This window comes from Mizuhopecten yessoensis, unplaced genomic scaffold, assembly GCF_002113885.1.
Source record: "Mizuhopecten yessoensis strain PY_sf001 unplaced genomic scaffold, ASM211388v2 scaffold2599, whole genome shotgun sequence".
Lineage (NCBI taxonomy): Eukaryota > Metazoa > Mollusca > Bivalvia > Pectinida > Pectinidae > Mizuhopecten > Mizuhopecten yessoensis.
This window is the reverse complement of record NW_018404626.1, coordinates 395,656-420,539: the sequence shown is the minus strand read 5'-3', so window position 1 is coordinate 420,539 and position 24,884 is coordinate 395,656. Positions and strand designations below refer to the sequence as shown.

Sequence of the window (24,884 nt, the reverse complement as noted above, 5' to 3'; positions counted from 1 at the left end):
AGGCTTATCTGAGGTTATCTCCAGAACTGCACACATATCACGCCACTAGAACAAGCCAATATGTTGAGGACAGTAGGAGTGTGCAACAGGGACAGCTGTACAACACAACATCAACAAAGCCCACAAACATGGTGAATACCACAGCATCAATACAAACATAGTGTATACCACAGCATCAACAAAACATACAAACATGGTGTATACCACATACAAACATAGTGTATACCACAGCAACAACAAAACATACAAACATGGTGTGTACCACAGCATCCACACGAACATGGTGTATACCACAGCATCACCAAAACATACAAACATGGTGTATACCACATACAAACATAGTGTATACCACAGCAACAACAAAACATACAAACATGGTGTGTACCACAGCATCCACACGAACATGGTGTATACCACAGCATCACCAAAACATACAAACATGGTGTATACCACATACAAACATAGTGTATACCACAGCAACAACAAAACATACAAACATGGTGTGTACCACAGCATCCACACGAACATGGTGTATACCACACCATCAACAAAACACAAAAACATGGGGTATACCACGGCATCAACAAAACATACAAACATGGTGAATTCCACAGCATCAACAAAACACAAAAACATGGGGTATACCACAGCACCAACAAAACATACAAACATGGTGAATACCACAGCATCAACAAAACACAAAAACATGGTGTATACCACGGCATCAACAAAACATACAAACATGGTGTATACCACAGCATCAACAAAACACACAAACATGGTGTATACCACAGCATCAACAAAACACACAAACATGGTGTATACCACAGCATCAACAAAACACACAAACATGGTGTATACCACAGCATCAACAAAACATACAAACATGGTGTATACCACAGCATCAACAAAACATACAAACATGGTGTATACCACAGCATCAACAAAACATACAAACATGGTGTATACCACAGCATCAACAAAACATACAAACATGGTGTATACCACAGCATCAACAAAACATACAAACATGGTGTATACCACAGCATCAACAAAACATACAAACATGGTGTATACCACAGCATCAACAAAACATACAAACATGGTGTATACCACAGCATCAACAAAACATACAAACATGGTGTATACCACAGCATCAACAAAACATACAAACATGGTGTATACCACAGCATCAACAAAACATACAAACATGGTGTATACCACAGCATCAACAAAACATACAAACATGGTGTATACCACAGCATCAACAAAACATACAAACATGGTGTATACCACAGCATCAACAAAACATACAAACATGGTGTATACCACAGCATCAACAAAACATACAAACATGGTGTATACCACAGCATCAACAAAACATACAAACATGGTGTATACCACAGCATCAACAAAACATACAAACATGGTGTATACCACAGCATCAACAAAACATACAAACATGGTGTATACCACAGCATCAACAAAACATACAAACATGGTGTATACCACAGCATCAACAAAACATACAAACATGGTGTATACCACAGCATCAACAAAACATACAAACATGGTGTATACCACAGCATCAACAAAACATACAAACATGGTGTATACCACAGCATCAACAAAACATACAAACATGGTGTATACCACAGCATCAACAAAACATACAAACATGGTGTATACCACAGCATCAACAAAACATACAAACATGGTGTATACCACAGCATCAACAAAACATACAAACATGGTGTATACCACAGCATCAACAAAACATACAAACATGGTGTATACCACAGCATCAACAAAACATACAAACATGGTGTATACCACAGCATCAACAAAACATACAAACATGGTGTATACCACAGCATCAACAAAACATACAAACATGGTGTATACCACAGCATCAACAAAACATACAAACATGGTGTATACCACAGCATCAACAAAACATACAAACATGGTGTATACCACAGCATCAACAAAACATACAAACATGGTGTATACCACAGCATCAACAAAACATACAAACATGGTGTATACCACAGCATCAACAAAACATACAAACATGGTGTATACCACAGCATCAACAAAACATACAAACATGGTGTATACCACAGCATCAACAAAACATACAAACATGGTGTATACCACAGCATCAACAAAACATACAAACATGGTGTATACCACAGCATCAACAAAACATACAAACATGGTGTATACCACAGCATCAACAAAACATACAAACATGGTGTATACCACAGCATCAACAAAACATACAAACATGGTGTATACCACAGCATCAACAAAACATACAAACATGGTGTATACCACAGCATCAACAAAACATACAAACATGGTGTATACCACAGCATCAACAAAACATACAAACATGGTGTATACCACAGCATCAACAAAACATACAAACATGGTGTATACCACAGCATCAACAAAACATACAAACATGGTGTATACCACAGCATCAACAAAACATACAAACATGGTGTATACCACAGCATCAACAAAACATACAAACATGGTGTATACCACAGCATCAACAAAACATACAAACATGGTGTATACCACAGCATCAACAAAACATACAAACATGGTGTATACCACAGCATCAACAAAACATACAAACATGGTGTATACCACAGCATCAACAAAACATACAAACATGGTGTATACCACAGCATCAACAAAACACACAAACATGGTGTATACCACAGCATCAACAAAACATACAAACATGGTGAATACCACAGCATCAACAAAACATACAAACATGGTGTATACCACAGCATCAACAAAACCAAAAAACATGGTGTATACCACAGCATCAACAAAACCCACAAACATGGTGAATACCACAGCATCAACAAAACACACAAACATGGTGTATACCAGTCAATGTTCAGTTCGGCCTCACCTGCAGACGACATGTGCGCCTCAGTCCGCCGATATGTTCCTGTTTGCGTAGGGCACAAAGCCGTCCATATTATGTTACACCAAAGTATTTCCACATTAAACCATGTCAAACCCTTCAAAACCTTTATTATCATCGTAGGTGACGCTGGAGAATAAATGTTTACCATCATATTCATCGCATCAATCTACAATTATGCCATTTTTATGACTTTTTTTCTCAATTTGAAATTCGCTAGCACACCTTTGGTCATAACTAGGGTATACTGCTGGGAATATCGAAAGTAATGACAAAACAACCAATCAGAAGCCTTTTACTATACGCGTTCGGGTTTGGTATAGCAACAACCTGACTTCACACTTCCTGGCTACCGATCAAACCTACAGACCGAGAAACGGCATATGCCATGCGTAGCACTGACGACCCGACTTTTGCCGTGCGTAGCAGCCTAAGGTAACATACAGGACTAATATACCACAACATCAACACACCAGGGTAAAGACAAACATGTTGTTAACAGACTTAATACACAGCTCATATTCTACAGCATCAACATACAATAGCAGGAAATGTTAAGATTGACACCAAAACAATAATAAAGACAACATGACCCCCCCCCCCCCCAAAAAAAAAATAATAATATTGGATACAAAACAAATTGTTCTGAATGAGAGAGCATCTGCTGCAGGTTTAACCACCATGACATTTCCTGTTAAATTTGGGGAACTTTTGTCAATCACCACCAATCTTTGTTACTACACAGAAACTGTAATCTATTATAGCAACCACTTATTTCATTGTAAATGTATTCCAGAAATACTTAAGTTTAGCAGTACCAGAAATGTGACATTTCAGACAACAGATAATCTGTGTCATCTGCATATCAGCGAGCCTGACACTGGGAAAGATACTTCTTTGAATCAAATGATAAAGATTTGAATTCCTATATTCAAGAAGCAATTTTCTTGAAAACAGGTTGTCTGTAAAATGGATACTATACACTAATACATTAACTACTTAATTTCCCTGAAGCTACATATAAAGACCTACTTGTGAAATGTTTGAGCTGGAAAACATTAGGATTCATGCACAAACACGTTGGATTTTTTCTCACTCCGATGGAATTTTAGTACTTCACAATCTACTTTATTCTGTAGTAAAACTTGAACATTTTAAAGAAACTACATAATAAATGAAAGTAGTTTTTATGAACTCAACAATTTTGTGTAGTAAGACTTTTCCTTTACAGCATTTAAACATAAAACACATGTACACATGTCGCACTTAATCTTACGCTAGCAACGGCATTCAGTTTACATTTAAATCAATCTGAAGCTTAAACCCATAAAATTTAAGTCACAAAAAGTGATATTATCCTTTCTTCTTCTTTTATTTTTACTAAAAAAAATTTTTTAGTTAAATATTTTTGACGAATTTGCATATGTGACAGTATCTCCTGTCCATAAAATGAACCCTGAAGGATAGATTGATCGATGTATTTCTGGATGTGCTGGTTCAGAATTGCAGTTAATTGGAGATTTGTATGGAGGGCTTTGATTGGTGGAGAAAATAGTCACTATGGGACCGCCTAGGGAGAGTGCCTATCACCCAGATGGCTGATCGGAGAGCAATAAGGTTTTGTCAATATGACGGAGACCTTTCCCTGGGCTCTAGACCATCTAGTCAATCCATTACAACAGATGAGATGTTTACATGGACTTCAGCCATTAACGTGCTTTCTGCTCAATACTCTTCAGGGCTCATGTTTTTTATTATAGATTTCTAACACGACCAAAACATGATGGGACTACGAGGAGTTTCCAACGATTATGTAACAGTGAAGTATTTTGAGAGAAATAGATGGATATTTGAAATTTACATAAATATTGTAAAATTATTCATACAGAGATAAATCTACTGTCTTTTTGTTTGTTTGTTCATATTTTCTTTATTTGCTGTATCCAGTGATTTGCCCCTTAGTTTTACAGCCGAATACAGGCTGCGCTTCCCCTATCAAGTTCTTTATTTTCCCAAAATGAAGAAAAAATAAGGCAGATCTGCCCAATTTCAATAAAAAAAAATATGCTTTATCTTCTGAATTCATATAGAAACAGGCTGCTGTAAATTTTGGGTAGAAAACAAACACTGAAATCTTACTGACATAATAACTTTAAGAATTATAACACTTGATAGTGGGGTTGGTGAAGTTGTAGGACTAAATTAGTTATCTCTAGCTATTAAGCTATTAACCCTTAGGCTGCTACATTGATTTCTATGTAAAGGGACACCACTGCTGAATTAATTATTGAAATTTAAATTAATTTACTTGATTTTTCAAATGTGCATAACTTGGAAAATATTTGTTATATGTGAAAAAAAGTTGTATGAAAATTGTTCGTTGTTGTCTCTAGCTTATATTGACGTTTTCAATTCTAAAGTTGCTTCAGTATTTACCTGTACAGGTGGTAATAAAGGTAAGAAAATGTTAAACTTTTAATTAATGGGATTTAAGCAAGAGAAAGATCATTTTAAGATTATTTCTGTCCGCAAATGGGATTGGCAAATGATAACAGAGATTATAAACTTCATTTTTGACATAAGACGCTGTAATTTACACGGAGATTCTCAGGTAAAAAGGTCAGGTATTTCGTAAAGAATTGCATGTGATTTTCTACCGGTTTCAGGGCGCCATTCAATACATTAACTGTCACAGTCGGCATATAGATATATCTAAGCTACGGTCTAGTTTATGATTAAATCACCGATAAAAAGTTTGAAGAAATAAATCGGCTCAAAACGTATCAATCTCAATGTTCAATTCGGCCTCACCTGCAGACGACATGTGCGCCTCGTTCCGCCGATATTTTCCTGTTTGCGTAGGGCATAAAGCCGTTTATTGGAAAGTAACATATTATGTTACACCGAAGTATTTCCACATCAACCAAGTCAAACCCTTCAAAACCTTTATTATCATCGTAGGTGACGATGGAGAATAAATGTTTACCATCATATTCATCGCTTCAATCTATACGTCCGCCATTTTTATGATGTTTTTTTTCGATTTGAAATTCTCTCGCACACCTTTGGTTATTACTAGGGTACACTGCCGTGAATATCGAAAGTAATGACAAAACAACCAATCAGAAGCCTTCTACTATACACGTTCGGGTTTGGTATAGCAACAACCCGACTTCACACTTCCCGGCTACCGATCAAAACCTACAGACCGAGAAACGACATATGCCGTGCGTAGCACTGACGGCCCGACTTTAGCAGCCTAAGGGTTAAGGATCCCCGTCCCACTGCAGTGTGGTTTTTCCCATACACAGTAACCTCCCCTTAACTTCTGTTTGGGGACACTTTTGCCGACCAGCTAGAGAGAGAGTACAACTCTTCTGCTGGATAACCCAACAATATGGTAGTAAATCAATCAATCAATCAGGTTCAAGTCCCAGTCTAGCCCAAATGATTTTTTTACACTAAGAACACTATTGTTAATTATATTTGATTTATTACCTCTTATTAAAGTCCTGCAAGATATGGTTTTCTTTTTAGAAATAAATAATCAAACCTTTACCAGAAAAAAATGTTTCCGATACTTAGATACAGTTTTTGGCAGTGGTTTGGGGATCTGATACTTAGTTACAGATTTTGGCAGTGGTTTGGGGATCTGATACTTAGATTCAGTTTTTGGCAGTGGTTTGGGGATCTGATACTTAGTTACAGATTTTGGCAGTGGTTTGGGGATCTGATACTTAGATTCAGTTTTTGGCAGTGGTTTGGGGATCTGATACTTAGATTAAGTTTTTGGCAGTGGTTTGGGGATCTGATACTTAGTTACAGATTTTGGCAGTGGTTTGGGGATCTGATACTTAGATACAGTTTTTGGCTGTGGTTTGGGGATCTGATACTTAGATACAGTTTTTGGCTGTGGTTTGGGGATCTGATACTTAGATACAGTTTTTGGCAGTGGTTTGGGGATGTGATACTTAGATACAGTTTTTGGCAGTGGTTTGGGAATCTGATATTTAATTACAGTTTTTGGCAGTGGTTTGGGGAACTGATACTTAGATACAGTTTTTGGCAGTGGTTTGGGAATCTGATACTTAGATTAAGTTTTTGGCAGTGGTTTGGGGATCTGATACTTAGATACAGTTTTTGGCAGTGGTTTGGGGATCTGATACTTAGTTACAGATTTTGGCAGTGGTTTGGGGATCTGATACTTAGTTACAGTTGTTGGCAGTGGTTTGGGGATCTGATACTTAGATACAGTTTTTGGCAGTGGTTTGGGGATCTGATACTTAGATACAGTTTTTGGAAGTGGTTTGGGGAACTGTAGGTATAAAGGATTACTGTCCCACTGCACTTGTTTTTCCTATATATAGTTATACACTTTGTTAGTTTTTGCAGTGGTACAGGGGTCTTTAAGACAGACACCATGCCTTCACAGATCTGTACACCTGTTTGGACTACAACCACTGGTGAATGGTTCAGTAGGCATGTCTAGTCTGCTGTTACCATATCTACCCCAAACCTCCACAGCAACAGACAAACTCTGTCTAAAACAAACAAATGTGTGTTGAATTCTTCAGATACTGCGAGATTGTGTATCATCAATTTATCTTACTGTCTAAACCAAAATGTGTGTTTATTTCAATAACTGACCATAATGTTGGACCCACCTTACCAAAAATATTTTAGAACAATAAATGTTTTGAGAAGTGTTAATTCTGAACCATCCAGTCTTCATGAGATGCCCCACCCCTAGTTATGTTTATAGCTGAAGTCCCGCAGAGTTATTTTTAATTGTTTTCACGATACTTGCTATCTCACCTGCTACGGCATGCATTGCTTTTCCAAAATATTTTCTACACTAAAATGTAAAATGTCATAAGAAGTGATTTTGTTCATGGTCAATGAATATATGACTATTTGAATATTATCTACAGTATATATCCTTTAATGAAGGGAGATAACTTCTAACACAAATATAGAATGTAAAGCTGATATCTAACCTTAACTCATAACTCGGTAAATATTGTTCAAACCAGGTCTGTCAATCAGAGAAAGCCCTCACCTGAAGTCCATAATTGTATAAGGTAGCATATAACCTGAAGTCTAATACAGATTACAGGTATAATGTGTCAGGTAGCATATAACCTTAACTCAAACACAAATCACTGGTATAATGTGTACTAGGTACCCTATTCTAGCACAAATCACTGGTATAATGTGTACAAGGTACCCTATTCTAGCACAAATCACTGGTACTGTATAATGTGTATACAGGCAGTATATATAATAATCCTTGAGTAATTACCAGTTACCTCAGAACACAAGTTTTCCATCAGTATCAGACAGCTTACCTGATTCCTTACAAACAACTGAAGCCTTTGCCCATCACATGTTCCAGTTTTCTAAACCATTCCTGATCATCTGTCTCCGATAGGAGACTCCATACATGAGGGAATTGACAAATCTTAGTTCAATAAATATATCCCCGACGTTTTCTGATATTGCTAGTTCCCCACTTATAGATAACACAGTAGGATAAACTGTTTATCTCCTAATTGTTGTCTGCTTAAACTCCTGACCGATTCGCTAGTCACTGACTAAGTCAAGCTGACAAGATTGAAACCTCAACAACCTGTCAATTGTCAAATTAAAGGATATCTACAACAAACTGAGCCATGTCATTAATATTCCATACAGATTACAGTAGCCAGAAAACACCAAGAATTCATCGTGTCAATAGCCATGTCACCCATTGATTACTTTTGAAGATTGGTATTTGATCATGTCACCTATTGATTATTTTGAAGCGTGCTATTTGATAAAAAGACCTGAATACATAGAACCTGACTAGTAGTGGTGATATAACAAACTCAGTCGCAGATGTCAGTGTCCGACAGGGTTTCAGTCGTAGGGGTAATATAACAGGACGCAAGGAATAGCCGTTTTGATAGCAATTCAGTTTTAACTACAAAAAATCTGTGTCAGATCATTTTGACTGGATATGGAATCTGAGATTTAATGGTTTGAGTGCCGAGATTAGGAATACATTAAGATTAATTCATAGAGTGCAGAGAAAAGGGAATGCGATCAAGACATCAGGCGAGTACAGACTTAAATTGGTACAGAGATAGGAGAGGCAGTCACATTTTAATGGATGTTGTAATAAGAAAATGCAGCCCCGATTTAGGTGTTGGAGTGAAATGAGAATGAGTGGATAGCCGAGATATGGGAAGGCAGTCACATTTTAATGGGTGAAGTAATGGAATAGGGGAATACAGTCACATTTTAATGGGTGAAGTAATGGAATAGGGGGAATACAGTCACATTTTAATGGGTGAAGTAATGGAATAGGGGAAGGCAGTCACATTTTAATGAGTGAAGTAATGGAGTAGGGGTAAGGTAAACTTTGTAGCAGAATGGCTGTACAGTGACACCTGAGAGGAAGAGTCTGTGTACACTTACAAGGTCATCCACATAGAAGCTAATAAAATCAATTATAACATCAGTATACATTCTCTGCCACTGTTTACAAACAATCCTAAGTGGATAAAAATATATACACCACTGACAAGGCAATGTTGGCAGGTTGGTCAGGGAAGAGAGATATATATATATATACACAATAAAGCTGATATATGGCATTGTGGGGTTGGGGGAGGGGGAGGGGGGTCATTCTCATGTCTTCACAGGGATAAACACATTCTTTTACTTCTAACCTAGAGGAGAAGGAATAAAATTCACACTATTCACAGATCCTCTACTATAAGGGGAGGGTTCAATCAATCACTGATATATATTTGTACCATTTAACACCCCAATCAATTACCTCTAATATGGGAGGGTGATAATTTATAGGAGATTGGCAGTGACCTTCAGTAACCTGTATTACCATACATCCCCTTGTTAGTATAACATAGGAGCATGGGTGCTTATTTATATTTCAGGTGGGGCAGCAATTTTTTGCGATCTGTTCTAACCCTACTGACTTCCTGTTACCTCTAACATAGTGGGGGTAATTAAAGCTGCTCTACAATCACCTGTACGGGCCAGGTGTAATAGGATGGGGGCTAGACCAGGAAATCCCAGCCTACCTGGACCCACACCGTGAAGCACATTCCTGGGGATGTGTGCCAAATCAGGGTTATCATCAATGAATGTAGCAGACATGCCCACCACCACACACACCAATATACTACCTCCCATCACTCCCCAGCCTGCTATCCCTCACCATACACACATGCTTTCCTCCAGATATGGTTCATCACTTTGGAAACAAAAAACCTTCTCAAAACAATCTTGTGTGGTGTTTTTATCAAAATTGCATATTTGTTGAGATTTTGTCTTCAGCGTGAGATTTGCAGCCATGGTGAAATGACAGCCAATGTAAACATGATTTGTCATACAATGAGTGGTCTAGCTAAAAGCCATGTAGGGTTTTAGATAGATTATCATGTATTTCCTTCCTATTATTCTCTGGGTCTCCCACGTCTGGTAGATAATTTAGGTGTAAAGACACAATTTTAATTGTTAATTAGCCTGCCTATAGTGGTCAGTTACCTATGTCCAGCCTGTGTTAATTTGCCTGCCTATAGTGGTCAGTTACTTATGTCCAGCCTGTGTTAATTAGCCTGCCTATAGTGGTCAGTTCCCTATGTCCAGCCTGTTTTAATTTCCCTGCCTATAGTGGTCATTTACTTATGTCCAGCCTTTTTTAATTATCCTGCCTATAGTGGTCAGTTACTTATGCCCAGCCTGTGTTAATTTGCCCGCCTATGGCGGTAAGTTACTTATGTCCAGCCTGGGTTAATTAGCCTGCCTATAGTGGTCAGTTCCCTATGTCCAGCCTGTGTTAATTTGCCTGCCTATGGTGGTCAGTTAGCTATGTCTGGCCTGTGCTAATTTACCCGCCTGTGTTAATTTTCCTGTCTATGGTTGTCAGTTACCTAAGTCAAGCCTGTGTTAATTTTCCTGCCTACAGTGGTCAGTTAGTTATGTCCAGCCTGTGTTAATAAATCTGCCTATAGTGGTCAGTTACCGATGTCTGGTCTGTATTAATTTGCCTGCCTATAGTGGTCAGCTAGCTGTGTCTGGCCTGTGTTAATTTGCCAGCCTATAGTGGTCAGTTACCGATGTCTGGTCTGTATTAATTTGCTGGCCTAAAGTGGTCAGCTAGCTGTGTCTGGCCTGTGTTAATTTGCCCGCCTATGGTGGTCAGTTAGCTATGTCCGGTCTGTGTTAATTTGCCCGCCTATAGTGGTCAGTTAGCTATGTCTGGCCTGTGTTCATTTTCCTGCCTATAGTGGTCAGTTAGCTATGTCTGGCCTGTGTTAATTTGCCCACCTATAGTGGTCGGTTAGCTATGTCTTGCCTGTGTTCATTTTCCTGCCTATAGTGGTCAGTTAGCTATGTCTGGCCTGTGTTCATTTTCTTGCCTATAGTGGTCAGTTAGCTATGTCTGGCCTGTGTTAATTTGCCCGCCTATAGTGGTCAGTTAGCACTGTCTGGCCTGTGTTAATTTGCCCGCCTATAGTGGTCAGTTACCTATGTCCAGCCTGTGTTACATCTTTCTTCACTTTGTATCCCTGCAGTGAAATGAGGATCAATAGCTGTAGATGGCCTGGAGCCTGGCTGATGATGGGCCATGCCTAGCTACCTTGGCACTTATTCACTGTGGGACACTACCCAGCCATGTGTGAGACAGGCAGCCATGCCACAATTACATCCAGGGATAGAACCTTTGGAGGAAATGTGATTGTGGTGATTGAGAGTGTCTACTCTATATGGATGTGTTGGTTAATGAGATTTCGTCCTCAGGTGATTTGCCCTATACACATCATTGTACAACAATGTAATAAAATAACCTCCCCTGAGTATTCATCAAGATGATGTATTCCTTGTCTTGGAAACAATTTTCTACAGGATGTTTCCAGGCAAAAGCCAATATAAGATACTTGTAGAAGGTTTCAGTGGCTCAGGTTCATTACAATAATACACACATAGAGCATTAACCTGTTTGTAGCTTCAGACACAGCAGCCCTGGAAAAACCCAGCAGATATCAAGTTTAAAGTATCATACACTGTTGCTTTAGGAAACAGCCGATATCTTGTTTGTACCTTCAGACATGGCAGCCTTCGGAAACAGCAGGTATCTAGTATGTAGCATCATACACTGTAACTTAAGGTAACATCAGATATCTTGTTTGAAGTATCATACACTGTAACTTAAGGTAACATCAGATATCTAGTTTGAAGTATCATCCACTGTAACTTAAGGTAACAGTAGACATCTAGTTTGAAGTATCCTACACTGTAACTTAAGGTAACAGTAGACATCTAGTATGAAGTCTCATACATTGTAACTTAAGGTAACAGTAGACATCTAGTATGAAGTATCATACATTGTAACTTAAGGTAACAGTAGACATCTAGTATGAAGTCTCATACATTGTAACTTAAGGTAACAGTAGACATCTATTTTGAAGTATCATACACTGTAACTTAAAGTAACAGTAGATATCTAGTTTGAAGTACCATACACTGTAACTTAAAGTAACAGTAGAGATCTAGTTTGAAGTACGATACACTGTAACTTAAGGTAACATCAGATATCTAGTTTGAAGTATCATCCACTGTTGCTTTAGGAAACAGCAGATATCTAGTTTGAAGTATCATACACTGTAACATAAGGTAACAGTAGACATCTAGTTTGAAGTATCCTACACTGTAACTTAAGGTAACAGTAGACATCTAGTATGAAGTATCATACATTGTAACTTAAGGTAACAGTAGACATCTATTTTGAAGTATCATACACTGTAACTTAAAGTAACAGTAGAGATCTAGTTTGAAGTACCATACACTGTAACTTAAAGTAACAGTAGAGATCTAGTTTGAAGTACCATACACTGTAACTTAAGGTAACAGCAGATATCTAGTTTGAAGTATCATCCACTGTAACTTAAGGTAACAGTAGACATCTATTTTGAAGTATCATACACTGTTGCTTTCGGAAACATCAGATATCTAGTTTGAAGTATCACACACTGTAACTTAAAGTAATAATAGACTGTAACTTAAGGTAACAGTAGATAGTAGTTTGAAGTATCATACACTGTAACTTAAGCTAACAGTAGACATCTAGTTTGAAGTATCATACACTGTAACATAAGGTAACAGTAGACATCTAGTTTGAAGCATCATACACTGTAACTTAAGGTAACATCATATATCTTGTTTGAAGTATCATACACTGTAACTTAAGCTAACAGTAGACATCTAGTTTGAAGTATCATACACTGTAACTTAAGGTAACATCAGATATCTTATTTGAAGTATCATACACTGTAACTTAAGGTAACAGTAGACATCTAGTTTGAAGTATCATACACTGTTGCTTTCGGAAACAGCAGATATCTAGTTTGAAGTATCACACACTGTAACTTAAAGTAATAATAGACTGTAACTTAAGGTAACAGTAGATAGTAGTTTGAAGTATCATACACTGTAACTTAAGGTAACAGTAGACATCTAGTTTGAAGTATCATACACTGTAATTTAAGGTAACAGTAGACATCTAGTTTGAAGTATCATACATTGTAACTTAAGGTAACAGTAGACATCTAGTTTGAAGTATCATAAACTGTAACTTAAGGTAACAGTAGACATCTATTTTGAAGTATCATACACTGTTGCTTTCGGAAACATCAGATATCTAGTTTGAAGTATCATACACTGTAATTTAAGGTAACAGTAGACATCTAGTTTGAAGTATCATACACTGTAACTTTCGGAAACAGCAGATATCTAGTTTGAAGTATCACACACTGTAACTTTAGGAAACATCAGATATCTTGTTGAAGTATCATACACTGTAACTTAAAGTAACAGTAGACATCTAGTTTGAAGTATCATACACTGTAACTTAAGGTTTCAGTAGACTGTAACTTAAGGTAACAGCAGATATCTAGTTTGAAGTATCACACACTGTAACTTTAGGAAACAGATGATTTTATAATTGTTTTCCCCTATCTGGTCCTTGCTTATTAGCAAAAGTGATAGCAGTAACTGTATGGCACAATACCCAATCCCTTAGTTACATTACTGCCATTTACAACGAAACATAAATTGTAAACGTAACAACTACCCTACAGAAAGCGTAAACAGATTCACTGAAATCTAGGCAGTACTTTAGAAGAAGTAATCCTGACAAATGTGTCTAAAATGTCTTGGCAAGAACAGAAAGGAATTTTTTGTTTGTTAAATATGTGAGATTTTCATCAACCCTATGGCACTTTAGGTACATGTATACGTTAATTTCTGTTAATAATTACTATGGCCCATGACAGTTAGGGTAGGAAGTGACTTGGGTCTGGTGTTGATATAAGACATAGACTAGGTATACTAATGTAACAATAGACTCCCATAGGGGCATTTATAACTCAATGTTCTGTGGTAGTATTTGTATAGTCCCCCCAGCAGGTGGTCTAAAGGCAAGCTTGTGATAACATGATTAATTCTGTATGTATACAGCAGGTATTTGAACACCTCTGCTGATTCCTCAGTTTAGTTAAATCTTTTATGCAGAAAATGAAATAAAAATTTGTATAAAAAGGAAAACAAGCAGTTTTAACTCAACATATTTTTTTGGCAATATCACAATAATAGAAACTTTAATTTCTTTTCTAGTTTATCCTCAAAAACGTCTTCCTAAATGTGTGGACTGAGTTATGTCCCTTGTCTCTAGCCTGTAATCAATTAGTCACTAAATTTATTAACTGAATTATGTCCCTTGTTTATGTAGCCTACAATCAACTAAAGCGTAACTTAATATCTAGACTGAGTTAGTTCCCTTGTCTGCGTAGCCCACACTACATTAAAGAATCACTAAACCTGTGGACTTAGTTATATTAATTGTCCCTTGTTTTTGTAGTATACAACCAATTAAAGAAACTTGTAATCTGCATACAGAGTGAAAATTTCCCTTGTTTATAGCCTACAATACTTTAAAGAATCACGAAACCTTTGGACTGAGTTATCTCCCTTGTTTCAAACCTACAATCAATTAAAGAGTCACTAAATCAGTGGACTGTGTTATGTCCCTTGTTTTTGTAGCCTGCCCTATGTATAATCAATAGAGATATCAGCACCACAACCCTGTTTGTTTTCCACCATTCATTATCACAACATTGGCTGACATGCATAACAGACCTCTACCAATAACTGTCTACATTAATCAAGACAACATCTGAGTATTGATCAATAATTGTCTATCGAAATATCCAGGTATACGACCAATCACATAGATAGTTATTGATGACCAATCAGTCAGTTCAGTAGTCACGAACCAATCAGATTTAACGACATTTAAGAGCCAATTAAATTTACTGTAGATTACAACAAATCCTATACTGAAGTGACAGCTGAGATTCAATTGAACCCTATAATCAATGATTTGTAATGAGAATATCAATATTCTTCTAAGGCTGGTTATTTAATGACAGAATAATTGTCAGGTTCATATGATGCCATCAAAGCAACACTGCTACCACAATCAATAATACACTGCTATCAATTATAACATACTTTACACATTTTATTTTAAATGCACATCTTAACTCTAGTCTTTGTTCATTAATGTTTATGATAATGATCGCTGTATACTAAATTTTGTATCTAATGATGACTAAAATGATATTTTTGAATTAGATAATTGATTTTTACAATGTTAACACATTACTACATATTTTTACACTGTACAGACCGGAAGGCTGAACAGACAGGAGCATTTAAGATCCCAGTACTGATTACAGCCTGTACAGCCATCAGTGGGTGGTCAAGGGATCCCAACTGTGATCTGTAACCAGGGGGAGGATACTTGGATCACAACTGGTGATTTGAAACCAGGGAGAGGATACTGGGATCACAACTAATGATCTGTTACCAAGGGGAAGAACAGGTGATCTGTAACCAGGGAGAGGATACTGGGATCACAACTAATTATCTGTTACCAAGGGGAAGAACTGGTGATCTGTAACCAGGGAGAGGATACTGGGATCACAACTGGTGATCTGTAACCAGGGGTAGGATACTGGGATCACAACTGGTGATCTGTAACCAGGGGTAGGATACCGGGATCACAACTGGTGATCTGTAACCAGGGGTAGGATACTGGGATCACAACTGGTGATCTGTAACCAGGGATAGGATACTGGGATCACAACTGGTGATCTGTAACCAGGGGTAGGATACTGGGATTACAACTGGAGATCGGTAACCAGGGAGAGGATAACAGGATCACAACTGGTGATCTGTAACCAGGGGTAGGATACTGGGATCACAACTGGTGATCTGTAACCAGGGGTAGGATACTGGGATTACAACTGGTGATCTGTAACCAGGGGGGAGGATACTGGGATTACAACTGATGATCTGTAACCAGGGGGGGGGGGATACTGGGAACACAACTGGTGATCTGTAACCAGTAGAAGGATACTGGGATCACAACTGACAGGTGAGGACAGTACAGTATCATAATCAGTGGTCTTAGGGAGGGTGATTTAAACATGTAAGGATTATATAATGTTTTATCTATATACAGAAAACAAACTCCAAGGGATGGGGTTGGCGGTTGCTGTGAGGTTGGGATTAGAGGGAGGGGAGGGTTTCACGGATATATTTACTATAGGCCAATTCATTGTAGTTAAATCATTTACCCCTGAATTTCATAATGAACTATCTATTCCAACTTTTAAATTGGGAGAGTTCAAATCTGTCTAAGGGGTGAATGAGTTGATAATTTTCATTAAGCAATTTAGGACAGAGGGCAAAATCATAAGTTTCACTACTTGATTAATTTGTTGACAGTAAACATGTTTCTCTACAATTCTCTTGTCCCACTGAAAATGATCCTTACGTTTACCATGACAACCACGATACCCTATATCACACTACCCCAAATTATTACACAGCGTTGAAAATTTATTCAAACTTTAAAGTGAAAAAATAAACAGAATCAGTTATCTTGCAGCCTGTCCCCACTAATGTTCCTCAGAACTACCAGTTACCATGACAACAGCAGTACCAGCTCATTAGCATACCAAGCTGACATTCACTAATCCACTCCTCATTAACATAGCCAGTATCATAATTAGCTACACACTCATACTGCCTGGTCAAATTACCTGTAATTTACAACTCACATTAAACAAAGCTTTTGGTGTCTGTAGTGACACCATTTATATAACATGGCAACACCAGGGGTAGCCGGAGAACCTGGGGGAGGAGAGACCGAGGGGAGGGGAGACCAGGGGGAGGGGAGATCAGGGGGATGGGGAGACCAGGGGGAGGGGAGACCGAGGAGAGGGGAGATCAGGGGGAGGGAAGACGATGAGAAGGGGATATCAGGGGGAAGGGAAGGGAGACAAGGGGCAGGGGAGATGAGGAGGAGAGACCAAGGGGTAAAAGGGAGATCAGGGGGAGGGGAGACCGAGAGGAGGGGATATCAGGGGGAATGGAAGGGAGACCAAGGGGAGGGGAGATCAGGGGGAGGTAGGACGATGAGAAGGGGATATCAGGGGGAAGGGAAGGGAGACAAGGGGCAGGGGAGATGAGGAGAGACCAAGGGGAAGGGAGATCAGGGGGAGGAAAGACCAGGGAGAGGGAAGACCAGGGGAAGGGAAGATGAAGAGAAGGGGATATCAGGGGGAAGGGAGATCAGGGGGAGGCAGGGCACAGTATTGACAAAGGTAAGGACACTAGAATAAACACAAGAAAGGACCAGAGGAAAAGCAGGAGATGGACAGATTAGGGGCAGGTAGACATTCAGGAAAAGGAATAGTTGGGGAAAGGAAGGACAAGAGGAAAGAATTATTTGAAGGAAGATAAGAAGGGCTTAAAAGAGGTGAGCAAAGGTAAATAGTAAGGGATGTGATTGACTGTAAACTGCTCTGCACACAGTAAATATATGTGTCACCTACGAGACTTTTCCTTCATTAACTATGGCAAAGACGAGGCAAGGTAATCAGCAGTAAATTATTATCCTGAAATAGATGTCACAGGTAACTTTGTATTTCTAATTAACCCCACTTTGGGTCCAACTCAGGACCTCTGGTTTGCTAGCCTGACTCTCTTGCAATCCAATGAGCTAAAGAGAAATTATAATTATCTTAGCCGAGTTGGTAGGAAGCAGGTAATATTTTACCTGGTGACATAGAACATTGGAGAGACAGGTATAAAAGGGGATGTTTACCTACATGTAGTTGTGATAAAATGTCTTTCTAAAGTAAACCAAACACATAAATCATTTTGGTCATATCTGTGCATAATCTGTGGTAAACCTCATCCATTATGTATCAGACATCAAGATCACGTCAATAATTTGACATCAAATAAGTATTACAGTGATTATCTGTTAACCAGGAAACAGATGCATGTCTTGCACAGCCCCTTGCCATTTTATCATAATAGTTCACAAAACTTCAGGAAGTGTACAAGAAGTGTACAAGCTCACAATAACTACCCCCGTCTACTATCACAACACCCCTTACTTCCCATTCTCCATTACAATGATCTACAATCTAGTAATTTGTAGTTTTCGTTTGTCTGCGCACTGTTTAACAATTGAAACAGGAAGATACAATTAGCAGGCTGTTTCTAACCGTATATGCCCAATATGTACTACTGAAGTAGAAGATGAATATCATTTTGTTTTCATTTGTAAAGAATATGATTTCCTCCGACAAAAACTATTTAAACTTTATTGCCAATGCAAGCCATCCATGTATAAACTTTTGAAATTACTTAGTACAGAAAATGTTACAGAACTGTATAATTTTAGAAAACTTTTGTGTTAAGCTTTTGAAATTAGGTTACATCTCTTGTCTATGAAATGAGTGAATATACCTATTAGTGTATGCCTTGAACTTGACTTTGTATGACATTGTATTGTGCATAATACATGAAATGTAGTATCAATAAGCTGTATTGCTTACGATAATAAAAGAATTGAATTGAATCTACTTTGAACGGAAAAAAAACCTCTCGTGTTTGTAATCGATTGATGCACACAGACTACATATGATAGCAGTGGTAAACAGGAGGTAATCAGTGAGTTATAGGTCTGTCATAATACAAGTGAGGTTCTATCAAGTATTACATAGAACACAATCATTATGATTTGTAAGGTTTCCACCTATTGCTATATATTGATCTTGATCATGCAGGTGGTCAAATCTTTCAAATGAATTCTTGATTTAAAATTAACCTCAATGTGCTACTGTGAAGTACACAAACCTAGATAAAATTTAAAGCCTTAGTTACTTAAAAACACCGGGACTGAAGCGACTTCATTACTTAACTTCACTCCATCTAGTTGTTTGTTTTCAGCTATAGGGCTCAATCAGAAGAACTCTGGAGTATTTATCTGTGATCCTGGGTTCAACTTCTAACTGATGCAATTTAACAATTGACTTTGGTTAGAATGGTTACACTCCTATATCTTTGAAAATGAGAATTTTAGTATAACGCATCTTTAACAAACATTGATAGTGAAATATCAGTCATGATGAAAAACCACGATAACATGTAACAGATGTGATGTGTCTATCTACAGTTTAACATCTGTTATCCACTTGCCAGCAGTGCGGACAACATATCAAACTTACCAGGAATCCAGGGAAAGTGTGGACAGGCTCCCTATTATTTAGTAACACCTCCTCCTCCCTTTAGTCACCAAATCTCTTGATCCTTCCCTAGTTACTTTCTCCTGATACTTACTATGAGGTCTCTTGTTCCTCCCATATAGTTACCAAGTCCCAACTGTGATTCCTTAATTACTTAGTTCCCAAAGTGCTTCCTAGTTACCAAGTCCCCAAAGTGCTTCTCTAGTTACCAAGTCCCAAAAGTGCTTCCTTAGTAACCAAGTCCCCAAAGTGCTTCCTTAGTAACCAAGTCACAAAAGTGCTTCTCTAGTTACAAAGTTGCTCTGGTCCTCCTCAAGTTATTTTGTTCCCTGCTTCTTTAGGTAATACTTTCCCCATTCCTCCTGAAGTTACCGAGTCCCCCATTCTTTCCCTAGTTACAAGTCCCATGAAGTTACCGAGTCCCCCATTCTTTCCCTAGTTACAAGTCCCATATAGTTACTAAGTTCCCTAGCCCTTCCCTAGTTACCTGAAGTCCCATATAGTTACTAAGTTCCCTAGCCCTTCCCTAGTTATCAAATCCCCTAGTACTTCCCAAGTTACCAAGTCCCCTGGTCCTCCCCAAGCTACCAACCAGGTCATAAACCCTCCTGCTCTGGACCCCTACAACTTTATAAACCCACACATCTAATGCACCAATTAACTTTCAAAAGGGAACATGTACATGATTTTAATGATACAAGTCAAGCTAACAGTTTTTATTAGGTTTTACTGGTACAGAGATCTTCAGACAGAACATAGCTGCCACAGGACCTAATGAAAGTGGACTTATAACCAGTGTGAGTCATTAGAATACCCTCCTGGAGGTACAACCCTGTAATGGGTTCTAATCTCATCCTACCAGAACATTTATTTTCAATCATTTCCTTTATTTCAATTGAAAATAAAGGATTGAAATTCGAGAAGTATTTCAGAGAAAGTCAACCATTATCCTCACACTGTCCATAATCATAAATTTGACATTAATCATTTTGAAATAAAACTGATCCTTTAAGACTTATCTGAATTTTAGTCTTTTTGAACTCAGTATTACTAACTACACTGACAAAGCATCTTTCAATTTGCCTGAATGGAAAAGGAATTTCAATTAAAAAACTCTGATCAAAATCAATTTCCTTGTTGATCTGATTGCGGCGAAATGTTGCTAAAGTCGATGTTGCAGAAAGGGTTAAGACCGAATCATGTAAAATTAGCTAACAGTCGTGACAAAGGGTGGAACATTCACTTTCTCAGTGCTGAACGGAGCTGGTAAAGACCAATGCTGTGTTTTCAGTGTTGAGTAAATATTGATCCTGTAGAGTTTCCTTTACAAGTTAATTAGTCTATGAACAAGCCGACCAATGGGCCCACTTCTGATTTATACATCAGTCTATCGGTGTATGAAGAATTGTGATAGAATATCTCAAATTGATTGTAAATTAATGAATCTTCATTCAAATGGGCAGAAAATTACTGGTTGTACTAATGTCAGGGTTATTATGTGTTCTGTAGGGAGGAGTAGAATTACTACTCATCACTGAACAGTTTAACTTGTAGGCCAAGGACTGGAGAAATGGCACATTGTTTCTCTTTGTCTTCTATATTTCTATTTATTTATTTGTGAATAATGGCATTATATACACACCAACTGACAACGACCATATGCCTTTAGTCTCTTCCCCTGGGAAATAGACAAGGGAGGTAATAATAGGTAAGTAAATATAAACAAGTCTATTTACATTCTATTTCTATATACAGAAAACAAACTCCAAGGGATGGGGTTGGCAGTTTCTGTGAGGTTGGGATTAGAAGCAATCATCAGGCTAAATATACACCATTTACTTGGTAGATCCATATTGTTCAGTGTTGCCCTGACTATTCCTTGTATTCTGTGGAAAAATGTTTGCTGTCATGATAAATTCGCCCTCATTACAAAGGGCAAAAAAAAGGCAAAGGTTAAACTGGTGTGAACATTTCCCCAGTATACACTACTCCCTATTGGTGATGTTATGTAATGTTAGCCATGCATTCCCATCAACAGATTATCTAGCCCATCAGGTACACTAGCGGGGGTCTACAGGGGCTAACAGCTTCATAAAAACACCACAAATGGTTTATATCATCTAAATTCTCACAAATATTATGTTTACAAATTTTCAGGTTCTCCAGTTTAAACTTAAATGTGTAGTTTGGTTTGCAAATAGCATTTAATTAACTTGATACGTACTCTAATAGCCAAGTTTTTGCCTCAATAGAAAATGATAAAGGAGTCACTAGAGAAATAGTCTACATTCCGTACAGGTACAACTGAGAGGAATTTACATGTCTGATGTCAAGTGTTAGTAAGTGTCTTTCTCCATCGTAAAAAAAGCTGAAACATACCTCGTACCTAATTCCAGGGGTGACTTTAAATGTTGTCAAAGTAAGCCCAATATTTACTTGTAACACTGAAATGTATATAATAATATCAACACCCTATCATTAAATCAACGTGAACCAAGGCACAGATTTACTACAAATGTGTAAAGTGTTGGTCAAATATTAGCGTGGAGTTGACATGGTAGGTCTGTCAACAAGGCAAGTCCAATCTAACTCCTTACGTGTCATTGATGTGTGGTCAAGTATTTTAATCTTGACCACCACATGCAATTATATAATTAGTGGATGACTTACCATGTGTCGGTCACTGGTCGATTTATACTTGTTGGGATACACACCTGCCTGGATGGTAAAGGTTAGCCAGCTATCCTCCAGTGTAANGGGGGGGGGGGGGGGGGGGGGGGGGGGGGGGGGGGGCTATCTGTATTTTGAACAATACTGTAACTTACACAGAGGCCCCTGGGGTCGGGGCTAATACCTATAATCCAGTTGTCCACAAAAAATGTTGAAACGTACACAATAGGCCCCAGGGTTGGGGCTAATATATAATCCAGTTATATTCCACAATGTTGTATTTTAAACAGAAACCCTGGGGGTCAGGAATTAAATCACCGAGTTATCCTCCAATGTAACAATTTACACACAACCTTCCAGAATAAAACATCGACACTTTATACGCACAAAGTAGAAATAATCGCACTAACCCTATCAGCACATAGGTAGTGACCAGATCCTCAGTACAACGGTTCCTGAACTGTAGAGGTAATTATCCTGGTGTAGGTCCTGTCTGTGGTGAGTCCACAACTACCACTCGGCCAGTAACTGTAGCATGGTATAACACTCAACAAACCGTATGATTCACACACAACAATCAACATACATCCAATTTGTCCTGAAGACAGCTCTCGATTACAAAATTAAACGATTTCACTCGAGATTTTTCTGCCACAGTTTTATGTACAGTGTGATAATCAATGTGGTCCATTGTTTCCCAGTGAAGCTATTTGATTGAGGACTGAGTTGTGAGGCTATGTAATGTGAGGCTGTGTACTGTGGTGAAGGGTTAGATCCCTGTACTGCTGTGGACCAGCTACTCTCCTGTGTTACACTGATAGGACTAGTGATCCCTACACATACTACTGCCTGCTCCTAGTGTGCACTTGGGTAGCATGCCAGCTTTGATTTATCAATAAAGTGTGTAACTCTGTAATAAGCTGTTCACCCCAGCATGAGGGTCCACAGGGGGGCTCTTTACAGCCAGGAATGTAGCAGTCCTTACAATCACACTCAGCCCATTGATAATCTCATCAACTTTCACTGACACACACTGTACATTATAATCCAATAGCAGCATCAACCCTCAACCTGTCAACCCCACCACTGAAATAATCTCATCCACCTTAACTTTACACATCTTTATAATTCTTCAAACACCACTAAACAGTTTTATAATACCATCAAAGGGATAATCCCATCTAACTTTACCTCACAGTTTTATAATCCCATCAACCTTTCACTTCAATGTTTCGTAATCCCCTTAACCTTTATGAAACAATTTCATAATCCTATCACAGGGATAATCCCATCTAACTTTACTGAACAGTTGCATAATCCTATCACAGGGATAATCCCATTTAACTTTACTGAACAGTTTCATAATCCTATCACAGGGATAATCCCATCTAACTTTACTCAACAGTTTCATAATCCTATCGCAGGGATAATCCCATCTAACTTTATTGAACAGTTTCATAATCCTATCACAGGGATATTTCCATCTAACTTTATTGAACAGTTTCATAATCCTATCACAGGGATAATCCCATCTAACTTTACTGAACAGTTGCATAATCCTATCACAGGGATAATCCCATTTAACTTTACTGAACAGTTTCATAATCCTATCACAGGGATAATCCCATCTAACTTTACTGAACAGTTTCATAATCCCATCACAGGGATAATCCCACCTAACTTTACTGAACTATAACAGGCATACCTTTACTGACACCTAAGCATTGTGATCTTATAATCCATTCACCTTAATTTTACTGACCCCCTAGCAGACTGCGTTACGAGTTTTATAATGTGATAAACCTTTACTATACAGTCAGCTTTGTAATTCACTCATGGAATCTATAACCCCTATCATTGTCTGTAGACTTATCTTTCTACTGATATCTAGTGTTTGTTTAACATTTTACTTCAAATCTGATGAAAGTTATGAGGTCTCCATGTGGTTACCTATGTTTTTAACATGTTTGTTAATCCACATTTAACCACTGACGAATGTATGGCTTTACCCCATCTTTGTTTAAAGAATGACAAACTAAAAAATACTGATAAATATTCCTTATATTTTCCTAATTACCAACACATCTACTGATAATAATGGATATCCAGCATCCGGATCACTAGGTGAAACCTCAGGAAATTTCCCTTTTCTGAAATGATTGGGTAAACATGTGTGTGAAATAGCAGTGTAAACATCAAAGAAACCAATGTACATACACCAGGCTGATATTAACACATACCAGGCACAGCAGAATGCCAGAACTCGGTATAATTCTCCCTTGAGCTACATCACAGCAATGCCACTTCATTACTTTTAATAAATCCTATTTATTTTATGAATATACTATTATTTATAATAATTAAATCCCATGTGTTACCAGGCCATACATTTTTGCAACACACCACTGTAACCATTCTGGATAGCTAAAAGGTCAGTTAGTCTGTGGAGAGAAGGCAGAGAGATGATGTATGTGTTGGTGTTGGTGTTGGTGGTGTTGGTGGTGGTGGTGGTGATGGTGTTGGTGTTGGTGTTGGTGGTGTTGGTGTTGGTAGTGGTGTTGGTGTTGGTGGGGGGTGGGGGGTGG

General features: G+C 38.1%; 1 protein-coding gene across 4 annotated transcripts in view; it reads right to left on the bottom strand.

Annotated features, from left to right (window-relative positions):
• LOC110446177 (arginine-glutamic acid dipeptide repeats protein-like) overlaps nucleotides 1-24,884 on the bottom strand; it is a 183,904-nt gene that overhangs the window by 105,127 nt on the left and 53,893 nt on the right. Inside the window, exon 1 of one of the 4 annotated variants that reach the window (XM_021491199.1) lies at nucleotides 22,710-23,152. The exons of the other annotated variants lie outside the window; for them this stretch is intronic. The gene's annotated coding sequence lies outside the window, so the exon portion shown is untranslated. Of the gene's footprint in view, nucleotides 1-22,709; nucleotides 23,153-24,884 lie in introns of those variants that run through there. 4 annotated transcript variants of the gene reach the window in all.